We start from the raw sequence: 12523 nt of genomic DNA, 5'->3' as shown, positions 1-12523 counted from the left end.
ATTGTTATTTATTGTTGCTTCTAAAATAACATCAACAATTTGTTTTTGTTCTACACTTAATTGTTCATATTGTCGTACACCTATCAATATATCCTCCTCAATCTGTTCTTCATTGTCTGTTATTTGTTCCTCTGTTTCTTGTTCCATTTCAGGAAAATTAGTAATATTAGATCCTTCTATTTGAAGTAAATTGACAATATAATTGTAAGCTTTCTTTATTCCCATTATAGGTCCAAATCGTCTTATATAATCTTCCGACATATCTTTTTTAAACTCGTCCCATAATTTTTTCGGATAAACTGGTTGACAATGAATCAAAATTCGTACAAACAAATTACGAAGACGTCTTGGCATCATCCAAACTTTGGCTTCGTTCATTGCACGATACCATTCTTCATCATCTTCTATGAGTCCTAATGCTAAACATGCAGCGGTGAAAGTTTCATGTATTTCGTTATTAACTGTTCTTAATTTTTGAAAACTCGTAGCTCCTCTAACATGTAGTAAAAGTATACGTAAATGAAACAATTCTATCTGAGACGGACTAATGGAATACATACGACCAATACAATTAAAGTATCTTTGACGTTTCTCCCAACGATTAATAGTTCTGCCATTAATTGTAACTTTTTTAAATACATAATGAGATGGAATATCATTATATAAATATTGTTTTGCTTCGTCATCTCGAGAATTTAACTCAAAATAATCTAACAACATTGTTACTCGTTCTACAGCAGATCTTATCGCATCATTATTAATGTTATCATCGATTATTACACTATGTTCGTTTGGTAAATGAACCGGTAAACGAAATATAGCGTGACTTTTTTCTTGCAAAGATTTGCTTAAAATGCGCCAACATGCTTCCACGGGCCCGACATAACGAGCTTCGATAAAATCTTGAATTTCGTCATGAATTATTGTTTTATCTATATTTTCTCCAATGATTACGGATGCAGCGTCATGACCTTTATAAATATATTTATACAAATATTTTACAGATCGTATACTTGTAACTATTTCAACATTAATATGGCTATTAAATAAAAGCAAGAGCATTGTATTAAATGGAACAACGTATCGATTATCAACAACATACCGCCCAGGTCTTTCATATAGCAATCCATTATTTCTTCGACGATATTGTGGATAACCATCTTCATCCATAGTCGTCTCAGGTTGAAATGGTTTTGGAAAGTGTTTCAAACATTTATCATTTATCAGACACCAATCTCCACATGGCCCATGAATCATATGTTTCATAACAACATTGTGTAAATTTTCATTTTCATTAGGATCAGGAATTTCCGCAGAGATAAATCTATCAACTCTTTCAGGATTTAATATTTTACAGTTTTGTTTTAATGTAATCAACAAATGTATGTGTGGTAATCCACGTTTTTGAAATTCTATTACGTAAACATATGCCAGAACTTCACCAAAAAATTTTTGTCTAACGATAACGTCAATCAAATAATCCTTCTTTATATTAAATACACGAGCACATATATCTGGCCTATCTGCAGGTTGTTGACCCGGAAGTAAATTCTCTTTAATTTCGCGCCAATTTGGATTACATGTCATAGTAATAAAGATATCTGGTTTTCCATACTTTCGAACAATAGCCATCGCATCTTGATAATGTTGCAACATATTACGAGGTGAACCTACAAATGTTGATGGAAGTATAATCATTTTTCCAATGTGAGCGTCGCTATTATTGGCAACGTTTGCTAAATAATCAATTAATCCTTGATATGTCTCAGCTCGTAATTGTTTTTGATTCTGTTTACAATAATTAATTCGGTCCTTCTCAATTTTAACATAACTATCTACAAGCCACTGCTGAAATAATCGTCTTCCCATGACAAAAATATTAAAATTATCACGTATAGCTATACGATATTTTATGTATGCAGCTCTACTTATTCGTTTATTACTATCTCTGCGTTGTAAATTACCATGCCAACCTTGATTACCGTACGGATAGTACAATGGGTAAATCCATGGTTCTACATTTGGATCCATTGTACTGACTTGTTGTAATGTCTTGTTACATTTATTATAAATTGTCACATAAGTTTCCGGAATTTCACCATCTGCCGTAGTAGAAAAGACAGCTGCAACTTCATTTACTTTTTGAACATTATACCGACCACGATCAATGCCTCTTTTTGTTAAAAATCCTAATTGTAAATCAGGTATACTGTTATTTTCAGTCGTTTGCACTTGAATTTCTTCGTGCATCATTCGATAAGATTTTGCAAAAATGTTATTTGTACGCATTATATTATCTATTGAACGTAAAACTTCTTCATCGAGATTTGAGTTTCGATGTAATCGACACTCTGTCGCTTCATTGTTATCAATGATGAAAAGTTGACCATAACTTGGTATTTCATTTGGTGCGGGATATAACGCGGTATTAATTTGATAATAAATTTGTCCTTGAATTTTAAAACAATACGGTCCACGTCTTTGTGCGCTAAAGGCTGACAAATTTGCATTAAAAGATGCGAATGAAAAAATGTTATTATATCCTCGAATACGATTGTAAAAATGTTTTGATTTTGGATGATTTCCAATAAACAATTCATACAGTTCATGTGGAGGTTGGGGTAAAGGATTTAACTCAACAGATCCATGATTACAGCAATCATTAAACGAATTACCCTTATTAGCTACTTTTTCAGAATTAAAATGTTTTGCACCGCAATGTTGGCAACGTAAATTCATTTCTCCTATGTAATGTTCTACGACATCTTTTACTTGGGTAAAATGAGATATATTAATGTCTGTATATCCTTTTTGTAAAGCTTGATTTTTTTTATAACATTTTATCCGTTTATTTTTATTAACTGTATCGAGATATAGTATTTTTGACTTCGTTGTTTTATCATTTGTTACAGTATTTTGTAATGGTATTTTATGTAAATTAATTAAATTTTCAAATCTGTTATTATCATCTAAATTTAATCTATTTGATGTGCTAGGTATAGGAGATATAATAATATTATTTAATGAAGATTCCATATTTAAATTGTCAGTATTCTGAGTTATTTCAATATCATTGTTAACATTTAATAATTTTGTATTATTATTTATCGCAGTAACTGTTTCATTTACTGAATAAACTACTATATTTTTCGAACAATTTGTAGAAGTAGACGTTTTATTTGAACAAATTTCACTTGTATTTGATGAAGTAACTTTATTATTATTTTTTATCATAGAGACATTTGTACATGTTAAAGTATCAATTTGTGAAGTAGTAGTAACTGTTTCATTTGTTGAATATATCACTATGTTTTTTGAAAAACTTCTAGAAGTTTGCATTGTATTCGAACAAATTTCACTTACATTTGATGTAGACTGACATGCTTCTTTAGCCATTGTTCGCTTTATTTCTCGTCTTTCAGCCTGATACTTAGCTTTTTTTTCTCTTTTATTTCGTTGAAATTCTTCTTCTTCTTCAATTGTTCGAACTATTTTCCTTCGAGGCATAATTAAAGCCAAATTCAATTTAAGTCAAAGTCAATTTCAATTCAAGTCAAAGCCAATTTCAATCTAAGTTGAAACCAATTTTAATCCAGGTCAAAATTAATTTTTATTCCAATTAAAGTCAATTTTAATTACAGCCAAACTAATTTCAATCAAATAATCCAAGTTAATTTCAATTCAATATTTAAAGCCTATTTTAATCCAAATCAAAGCTAAATTTAATCCAAATTAAAGTCAATTTTAATCTAAGTCAAAGCCAATTTCAATTCAAGTCAAAGTCAAATTTAATTCAAGTCAAAGTCAATTTTAATCCAAATCAAAACAATCAATTTCAATCCAAATTAAAGTCAAATTCAATTCAAGTCAAAGCCAATTTTAATCTAAGTCAAAGCCAATTTTAATTCAAATCAAAGTCAAATTTAATTCAAGTCAAAGTCAATTTTAATCCAAATCAAAACAGTTAATTCCAATCCAAATTAAAGTCAAATTCAATTCAGGTCAAAGCCAATTTCAATCTAAGTCAAAGCCAAATTCAATCCAAGTTAAAGCCAATTTTAATCCAAGTTAAAACCAATTTTAATTATCCAAGTCAAAATCAATTTCTATTCCAATTAAAACCAATTATAATTAAAGCTAAAACTAATTTCAATCAAATAATTCAAGTCAATTTTAATTCAATATTTAAAGGTAATTTTAATCTTAAAGTCAAAGTCAATTTTAATCCAAGTCAAAGCCAATTTCAATTCAAGTCAAAGTTAAATTTAATTTAAATTTAAGTCAATTTCAATCCAAATCAAAACAGTCAATTTCAATCCAAATTAAAGTTAAATTCAATTCAGGTTAAAGCCAATTTTAATTCAAGTCAAAATCAATTTCTATTCCAATTAAAGCCAATTTTAATCCAAGTCAAAGCTAATTTCAATTCAAGTCAAAGTCAAATTTAATTCAAGTCAAAGTCAATTTCAATCCAAATCAAAACAGTCAATTTCAATCCAAATTAAAGTCAAATTCAATTTAGGTCAAAGCCAATTTCAATCTAAGTCAAAGCCAATTTTAATTCAAGTCAAAGTCAATTTGAATCCAAATCAAAACAGTCAATTTCAATCCAAATTAAAGTCAAATTTAATTCAGGTCAAAGCTAATTTCAATTTAAGTCAAAACCAATTTTAATTCAAATCAAAAAGTCAATTTCAATCCAAATCAAAGCCAATTTTAATCCAAGTTAAAGCCGATTTTAATCCAAGTCAAAATCAATTTCTATTCCAATTAAAGTCACTTTTAATTAAAGCTAAAACTAATTTCAATCAAATAATCCAAGTCAATTTTAATTCAATATTCCAAGTTAAAATTAATTTCAATTGTCTAGCTCAAAGTTAATTTTAATTAAATAATTAAAGTTAAATTTAATCCAATGATTAAAATTTAAACCCAATTTCAATTTCAAACAAAATTAATTTCTCTAACAATACAAATCAAATTTAATTTTAAGTAAATAAAGTTAATTAAACAAAACTTTTTCTCAAAAATATACATATATACCCCCCCTTTAAATTAGGGGGGATTTTACGAAGAAGGGAAAGAAGTTACACTTTCACCAGAAACCACGGATAGGTAAAACTGAAAAATAAAAGAATTAAAACAAATATAATCACAAACTTTCTATATATGTATACATATAAAATGTATTATATTTTTATCTTTTATCTTTCTTAAAAGATAAATTAAGTTTATAAAAATTTATGACTTAACTTTAAGAAATCAATAATTATACGAATAAAGCCTACACGGTTTAAATTGGATCTCGGTAACTAAATTATTAAACGTATGTAACTATATACCGCCCTTTCCTTTAACTGTGCACTGATATATTTATCAGTCTTTAAACGCCATTTTTTTAATGGAACGGTAAAATTATATATTTTTATCAAATCAAAGCTCTTGATTTAATTATTTTTTTAATAATAATTAATTATACCCTTTTCTAAGTATTTATGATCATCACATAATGTTAATGTTAATGTTATAAAAGTAGTAAAGAAGCTGTCAAATTCAGATACTTCATGAAAAGATTTTAATCAAATATATTTAAAGACTATACGGTATGAATAAATATATAAAATAAAATAATTTTATTATAATCTTTTTTATTAATTATTTTATATTTGTTATTTTTTAACATAGAATCATATGAAGTTGTTAAACACATATAGAAAAAGTGTGCAAGTAGAAACCTGCATATTGTTTTTACGTAGTTTTTAAGTAGGCAAGTAGAAACTTGCACATTGCTTCCTCATAATTTTTAAGTATGCAAATTATAAATTTGAACATTACTTCCTTACAATTTTTAAGTATACAAATTATAAATTTGCACATTGCTTAAACAATATTTTATTTCGCTCATAAAACTTTCTCTATGAAAAAGCCTGTTTTTTTATGCATAATTATTATTAATAAATATTTATTAATTTAGCTTCTTCATAGAGAAAGCTTTATGAGCGAAATAAAATGTTGATTAAGCAATGTGCAAATTTATAATTTGTATACTTAAAAATTATGAGGAAATAATGTTCAAAGGAGGGGGTGCAAAAATGGCCGTTTTGTGCCCCGATGGGAAACCTGTGAAACATTTTTTTCCACTTTATTTAAGGTTGAAATAAGAAGGAAATAATGGTCATTTACCCAGGAAACCATGGGAAATATTTTAAAATCTATAATAATGTGTTTAAAACGTCTGTTAAAGTAACTGTGTTTGAGCGGTTTAATAAAAGGTAAAACGTTTTAAAACAAGCACTACATTTTCATTTAATGAATATTCCATCATGAAATTGTATATAATATTTTTATTACATTTAAATATATATTTTTTATATATTACATACATATATATATTTTTTAATATTTTCTGTATATATACATATATGCAGTCACATAACATTCATCTTATTTCTGTTCTGTTTCTTTACTAACTACGTCAACCATTTATGAAAAATATTCAGATATATTTGAAAGATTACGAGATTTAGTGTTCAGAATCTGATTCAGATGCACCATCATAATCATCTTCAACGTTTTAAAACAAGCACTACATTTTCATTTAATGAATATTGCATCATGAAATTGTATATAATATTTTTATTACATTTAAATATATTTTTTATATATTACATGCATATATATGTTTTTTTATACTTTTTGTATATACACATATATGCAGTCACATAACATTAATCTTATTTCTGTTCTGTTTCTTTACTAACTACGTCAACCATTTATGAAAAATACACAGATATATTTGAAAGATTACGAGATTTAGTGTTCAGAATCTGATTCAGATAAACCATCATAATCATCTTCAAAATAATTGTTTAAATAATCTGCAGGTAAATGTATTGTTGGTTGATGTACAGCAAACCCAAAGTACCATAGAATTGTTGCGACGTGAGAGCAGCAACCGACAACTCGTTTTCCTACTTTGCAGCCACATGTGTGACCAATAATTGCGTCTATACCACTCTTGGTTTTGTCTATAAGAATTGAAGAATTGAAGATGATTATGATGGTTTATCTGAATCAGATTCTGAACACTAAATCTCGTAATCTTTCAAATATATCTGAATATTTTTCATAATTGGTTGACGTAGTTAGTAAAGAAACAGAACAGAAATAAGATTAATGTTATGTGACTGCATATATGTGTATATACAAAAAGTATAAAAAAACATATATATGTATGTAATATATAAAAAATATATATTTAAATGTAATAAAAATATTATATACAATTTCATGATGCAATATTCATTAAATGAAAATGTAGTGCTTGTTTTAAAACGTTTCATCTTTTATTAAACCGCTCAAACACAGTTACTTTAACAGACGTTTTAAACACATTATTATAGATTTTAAAATATTTCCCGTGATTTCCTGGATAAATAACCATTATTTCCTTCTTATTTCAACCTTAAATAAAATGGAAAAAAATGTTTCACAGGTTTTCCATCAGGGCATAAAACGGCCATTTTTGTACCCCCTCCTTTATAATTTGCATACTTAAAAATTATAAAGAAGCAATGTGCAATTTTTTAAAAAGAAATTTATATAATTTTATTCAAAATTTATGATATTGATGTTTATGTTTATTCATCTACGTAAAATATTCAAGGAACCACCAAAAATTGTCTTCTCGAATTTTGTTGAAATATATTGTAGTATTATATATATATTTCTAATAATTTATTGGTGATGGTTCATGCAATTCTCAAACATTTATAAGAAAATAGAGTTTAATGTTTTTCATGTACCTTATACTGGTAGTACGTTTTTAAGCTCTTTCAAAGTTAGTAAAATAGTTGAATGTGTAAGATACTTGATAGTTATAATAAACCGAGAACGCTGTATGCTGCGAGTTTAAATTTTGATTTTTGCAATTTTTTTAAAATAATCTCTTATTCACAATAGGCTATATAATATCCTGCATGCACAGATTATTATGTAATATATTGCGAATAAATAAATTATTATTTATATTCGTGTTTTATTGTTTTCTTATAGAAAAAACTTTGTTTTTATTTTAAAAATTGTTTTTTATTTTTTTTGTCAATGTGTTTAGAATGTTTTGAAACATCAAAAAGTCATATTTTTTTCGTATTAAAACTGAAAAATATACTTTATTACCTGTATTATTAATTCTTTCTTATTCTTTTTTATTCCTTTTTATTCCTTCAGTTTTTATTCATGTTCAAAAACGTTTAATAGAAAAAAATATATATATATATAATATAAAATACGGATATAAAATGCTCATTTATTTATTTATGTATTACATAATATGTTATTACATAATAATTTGTACATGCAGAATATTATGTAACATATTGTAAATAATAAATTATTTAAAAAAATTACAAAAATCTAGATTCAAACCTATATAAATATACAGCATTCTCGGCCTCTAGTAGTCAAGTATAAATCTCACACTCTCAGCTTCTCCGCTAATTTTGAAAGAGTTCAAAAACTTGTATATGACGTACATAAAAAAAACTTTAAATTTAGTTTTTTCATAAATGCTTGATAGTTGTACGGTTTTACTATAAATTATTGAGAGTCTACCACTACCCAATCAGCAAAGTAATATTTAAAAAATGTTTTTAAAAAACATTTAAAAAACATTTTTCAAACATTTTTAAAAACGTTAAAAATAATGGGATAAGTTTCCTTTTTTTTTATTAAAAAAAAACATTTTTTTTTAAACAGAAGTAATAATTTCTTATGCCAGTGTATAGAATAATAATTAAGTAATTTTTAACTCGACTTAACTGGCAATATATAACGTCTTTTCGAAATGAACATAGAAACACCGTGAGCCAACTTGGTTTGTCGGATTCACACAGCACTTTTTCGAATCACATCAAGACATTATTAATTTCGACCAAGGATTTTGGTCAGTTGATGTAATTTCTAAGTTAAATAGTTTAATTTTTTATTGCGAAAAAAATGTTACCCCAACCAGAGTTTTCGAAAAGAAGTTATATATTGCCAGTTAAGTCGAGTTAAAAATTACTTAATTATTATTCTATACACTGGCGTAAGAAATTATCACTTCTGTTTATTATACACCGTCGACCTAGTAATCGGTGCTCCATCTCATAGTTGTTATTGCGATAAGAATGTTACCACAGCCCCAGTGGTCGAATTGGTACAACACTCGCACGGTATACGGGACGTTCCAGGTTCAAACCCTGGCTGGGGTAACATTTTTTTCGCAATAAAAAATTAAACTATTTAACTTAGAAATTACATCAACTGACCAAAATCCTTGATTGAAATTAATAATGTCTCAATGTAATCTGAAAAAGTGCTGTGTGAATCCGACAAACTAAGTTGGCTCACGGTGTTTCTATGTTCATTTCAAAAAGACATTATATATTGCCAGTTAAGTCGAGTTAAAAATTACTTAATTATTTTTTTTAACGTTTAAAATAATATTATTTTAACGTTTAAAAAATGTTATTTTAACGTTTAGAAAAATATTATTTTAACGTTTAATAAACGTTTGTTTTAACATTTAAAAAAATGTTTTTTTAATATTTGGGAAACATTTACATTAAAAGGTTTTTTTTAATAATTTTAAAAATTTATGTTATATTTGATTTTTTATTACAAAATATTATTTTTTGTTCATATTGTACACATTGTATACATAATGTATAACAAAATAAATTACATATAAGAAAAAAAACACATTAACTTGTATTTTAAGGCATTGACAATAAGACCGCTATTTGTATAACGTAATTGAAAATCGAGCAAGGTCCATAAACGGTCATAGCAAAGCCTTTATGCTGAAATAATGTTTCATGTGTAATTTTTAAATATATTTTGTAATTCTTTGAACTGTACGCGGTTATACTATCAGTCTCAACACAGCTCTTAAATTGAATCAGATGAGTAATATCACACATTAAATTGATGCTGCGTTGAGACCAAAAGTAACAGCGCGTACACTTCAAAGAATCAAAAAATTTATTTAAAAATCACATAAGAAATAATATTTTTGCACTAACAAGGGGATATAAAAGTATTTTATTTCCTACTTGACGTTTTTCATTTTTTGTGCCAAAATTTTAATTTATTATAAATATTCTAATTTCAAAATTACTTAAACATAAAATACGATTTTTCAAGCAATTCAAAATAAGAAGATGTAAGTTTTTCATTAAAAACAATGATTAAATATCTGTTAATTAGCATGAATTAATAAATTTTACATTAAAATTAAAATTCTGTGTACATAGCGCGCTCGGAATTCTTCAAAGTCGATTATCTCGAGTTTTTCTGAAAAGCGCGTCTTAATGCTTTGGAAAATTGTTGTCTGGGTGATGACCTTCAAGTACAGTAAGTACAAAAAAAAAATCCGTTAGCCTAAAGGTCCCCTTGTAAGATCTTGCTATGACCGTCTAATGGACCATGCTGTTTTTATTTGTGCTTAAAAAAAATTATTATCGAGATTCCAAAAACAATACATTCCAAGGAGAATAGAAAATCAAATTGATAAACTTGATTTAAAAAATTTTAAAAATAAAAAGTAACGTAAATTTGGTCGACATATATGTCAAACAGACATTTTGATTTTTCTGTTCTCCTTGGGATGGTGTATTAAGTTCAATAATACGATATAAAAATAATGAAATTGCACATCAGTACATAATATTATATAAGAAATAGTAAGATAAATTAGTTTTGGAATAATTAATTCTTAGTGTAATATTTTTTTCCGTGTAGTGATGGACTCGTTTAATCGCATTAAGTCGGCATTACCGCCGCTCATCTCGTATTAACGACTTGGAAATGACCGCACCAATTCTTGGTTCTGCCGGATTACACGCGGCGCTTGGCCAAGTCATTATGTTTCAACCGAGATCGTGATGCTGTTGAACGTGAACAAGCAAAACAAAATTGCTATATCCGTACGCCTGTCGCGAGTCTTTCCAAGACGGTTAATTTTTTTTTCATTTAATAAGCGTACATATATTTTTCGCAAATGAATAAAAAGTCATGTAGGATACAATTAAAATAATTAAATTAGAAATGTGCAATGTTCTTCTCATCATAATATTTCTACTTAATGTAAAATTAAAAAAATTCTTTATTTAATAGCTTATCACTTAAGTTTCTCCTCTCACTTATCAAAATTAATTTCTAATCAACTGTAGCATCCGGATCAATTGTGGAATAAAATTTTCTATACCTATAAGCTTCTCCGTATGCACGATTGCATCAAATTAATCGTATTAACGGCCGTTTTATTTTTCTTCGGATCTTCTCGATAAGTCAATAGTTAAAGATAGTAGTAATTTTAATTCTTCCTGATTTCATGCAGCGGTACATGAAATACGATGCTACGGTTGGTGTGGAACGTGGGTCGGCGATCAGATCGAGTCGTCGTTTAATTCCGCGGTATTCCGCGGCTCACCATGTGCATTCAACAGTGCGCGCATACGTTGCTGTAAGAAATTTAATAGTTATGCGAGAAGTCTTTGCGGGAGGGCAATAATGATGTTAGAATTATGGCCAATTTCTTCACCGTCGGATAACTCTATCCTTCGGTTAACCTCACTCTTCATCTTTTTCTAAGGGAGCAGTTAGAAAGAGATGAAGAGTGAGGTTATTCGAAAGATAGAGTTATCCAACGGTGAAGAAATTGGCTCTTAAACTGTAGAACTTTATTATATTACAAACCTACCGGCGCACAAATAATGGGAACAAAGTTGCTATGGTTGCTATTAATTGCTATATATCCGCACGCTTTATTAGTAATCTGCTTGACACGCGCAAACCGCAAACACGTCACGTCCACAGAACATAAGCACGTCGCACGTTGTCGCAATTTAAGCTACCAATCAAGCGCGCTGAACCGACGTATGTATGTACATACATACGACGCTATTAGGCCCGATCTACAATGAGTCGTATGTCGGAACGTAGCCGATGGTCCAATGAGGAAAATTCGTTTCCAAAACAGAAATTCTCGGGTATACTTCCTTTTCCTTTTAACTCAGTGAATTAGAAAGAGAAGAGAGTATACTCGTGTGCACTCGGGTGACGTTTTCGAAAGCAGCCTAATACTTCCGAAAAAATGAAAACGGTGATTGGTCACCGCTTTAATTGTCACTTTATTGTGTTATTGTGTAGTCCTGTAGTGTGCAGTATAAAGGCCGTGGCACATAAAAAAACTTAAGCAGTAAAACTGAAACAGTAAGCAAATCAGCCAATCACAGTCAAGAACTTAAGCGGTAGCGAATTAGTACCGTTGATTTCCTTACTGCTTACGTCTTACTGCTTAAGTTTCTCTATGTGCCAAGGCCTTTATATTGCACATAGGCCCTATAATAAGAGCCGTAATTAATGCGGGGTCTACAATAATTCAGCAGAACGACTGCTGAGTTGTCGTCTTATCAACACACACTACGTTGATTTGTTGGTTCTAAAAGTATAATAAGAACCAATCACATTCGATTTC

Source organism: Temnothorax nylanderi, unplaced genomic scaffold, assembly GCF_030848795.1.
Source record: "Temnothorax nylanderi isolate EJ_2023f unplaced genomic scaffold, tnyl_v1.0 TNYL_tig0215_pilon, whole genome shotgun sequence".
NCBI lineage: Eukaryota > Metazoa > Arthropoda > Insecta > Hymenoptera > Formicidae > Temnothorax > Temnothorax nylanderi.
Note: the sequence above shows the minus strand (reverse complement) of the source record.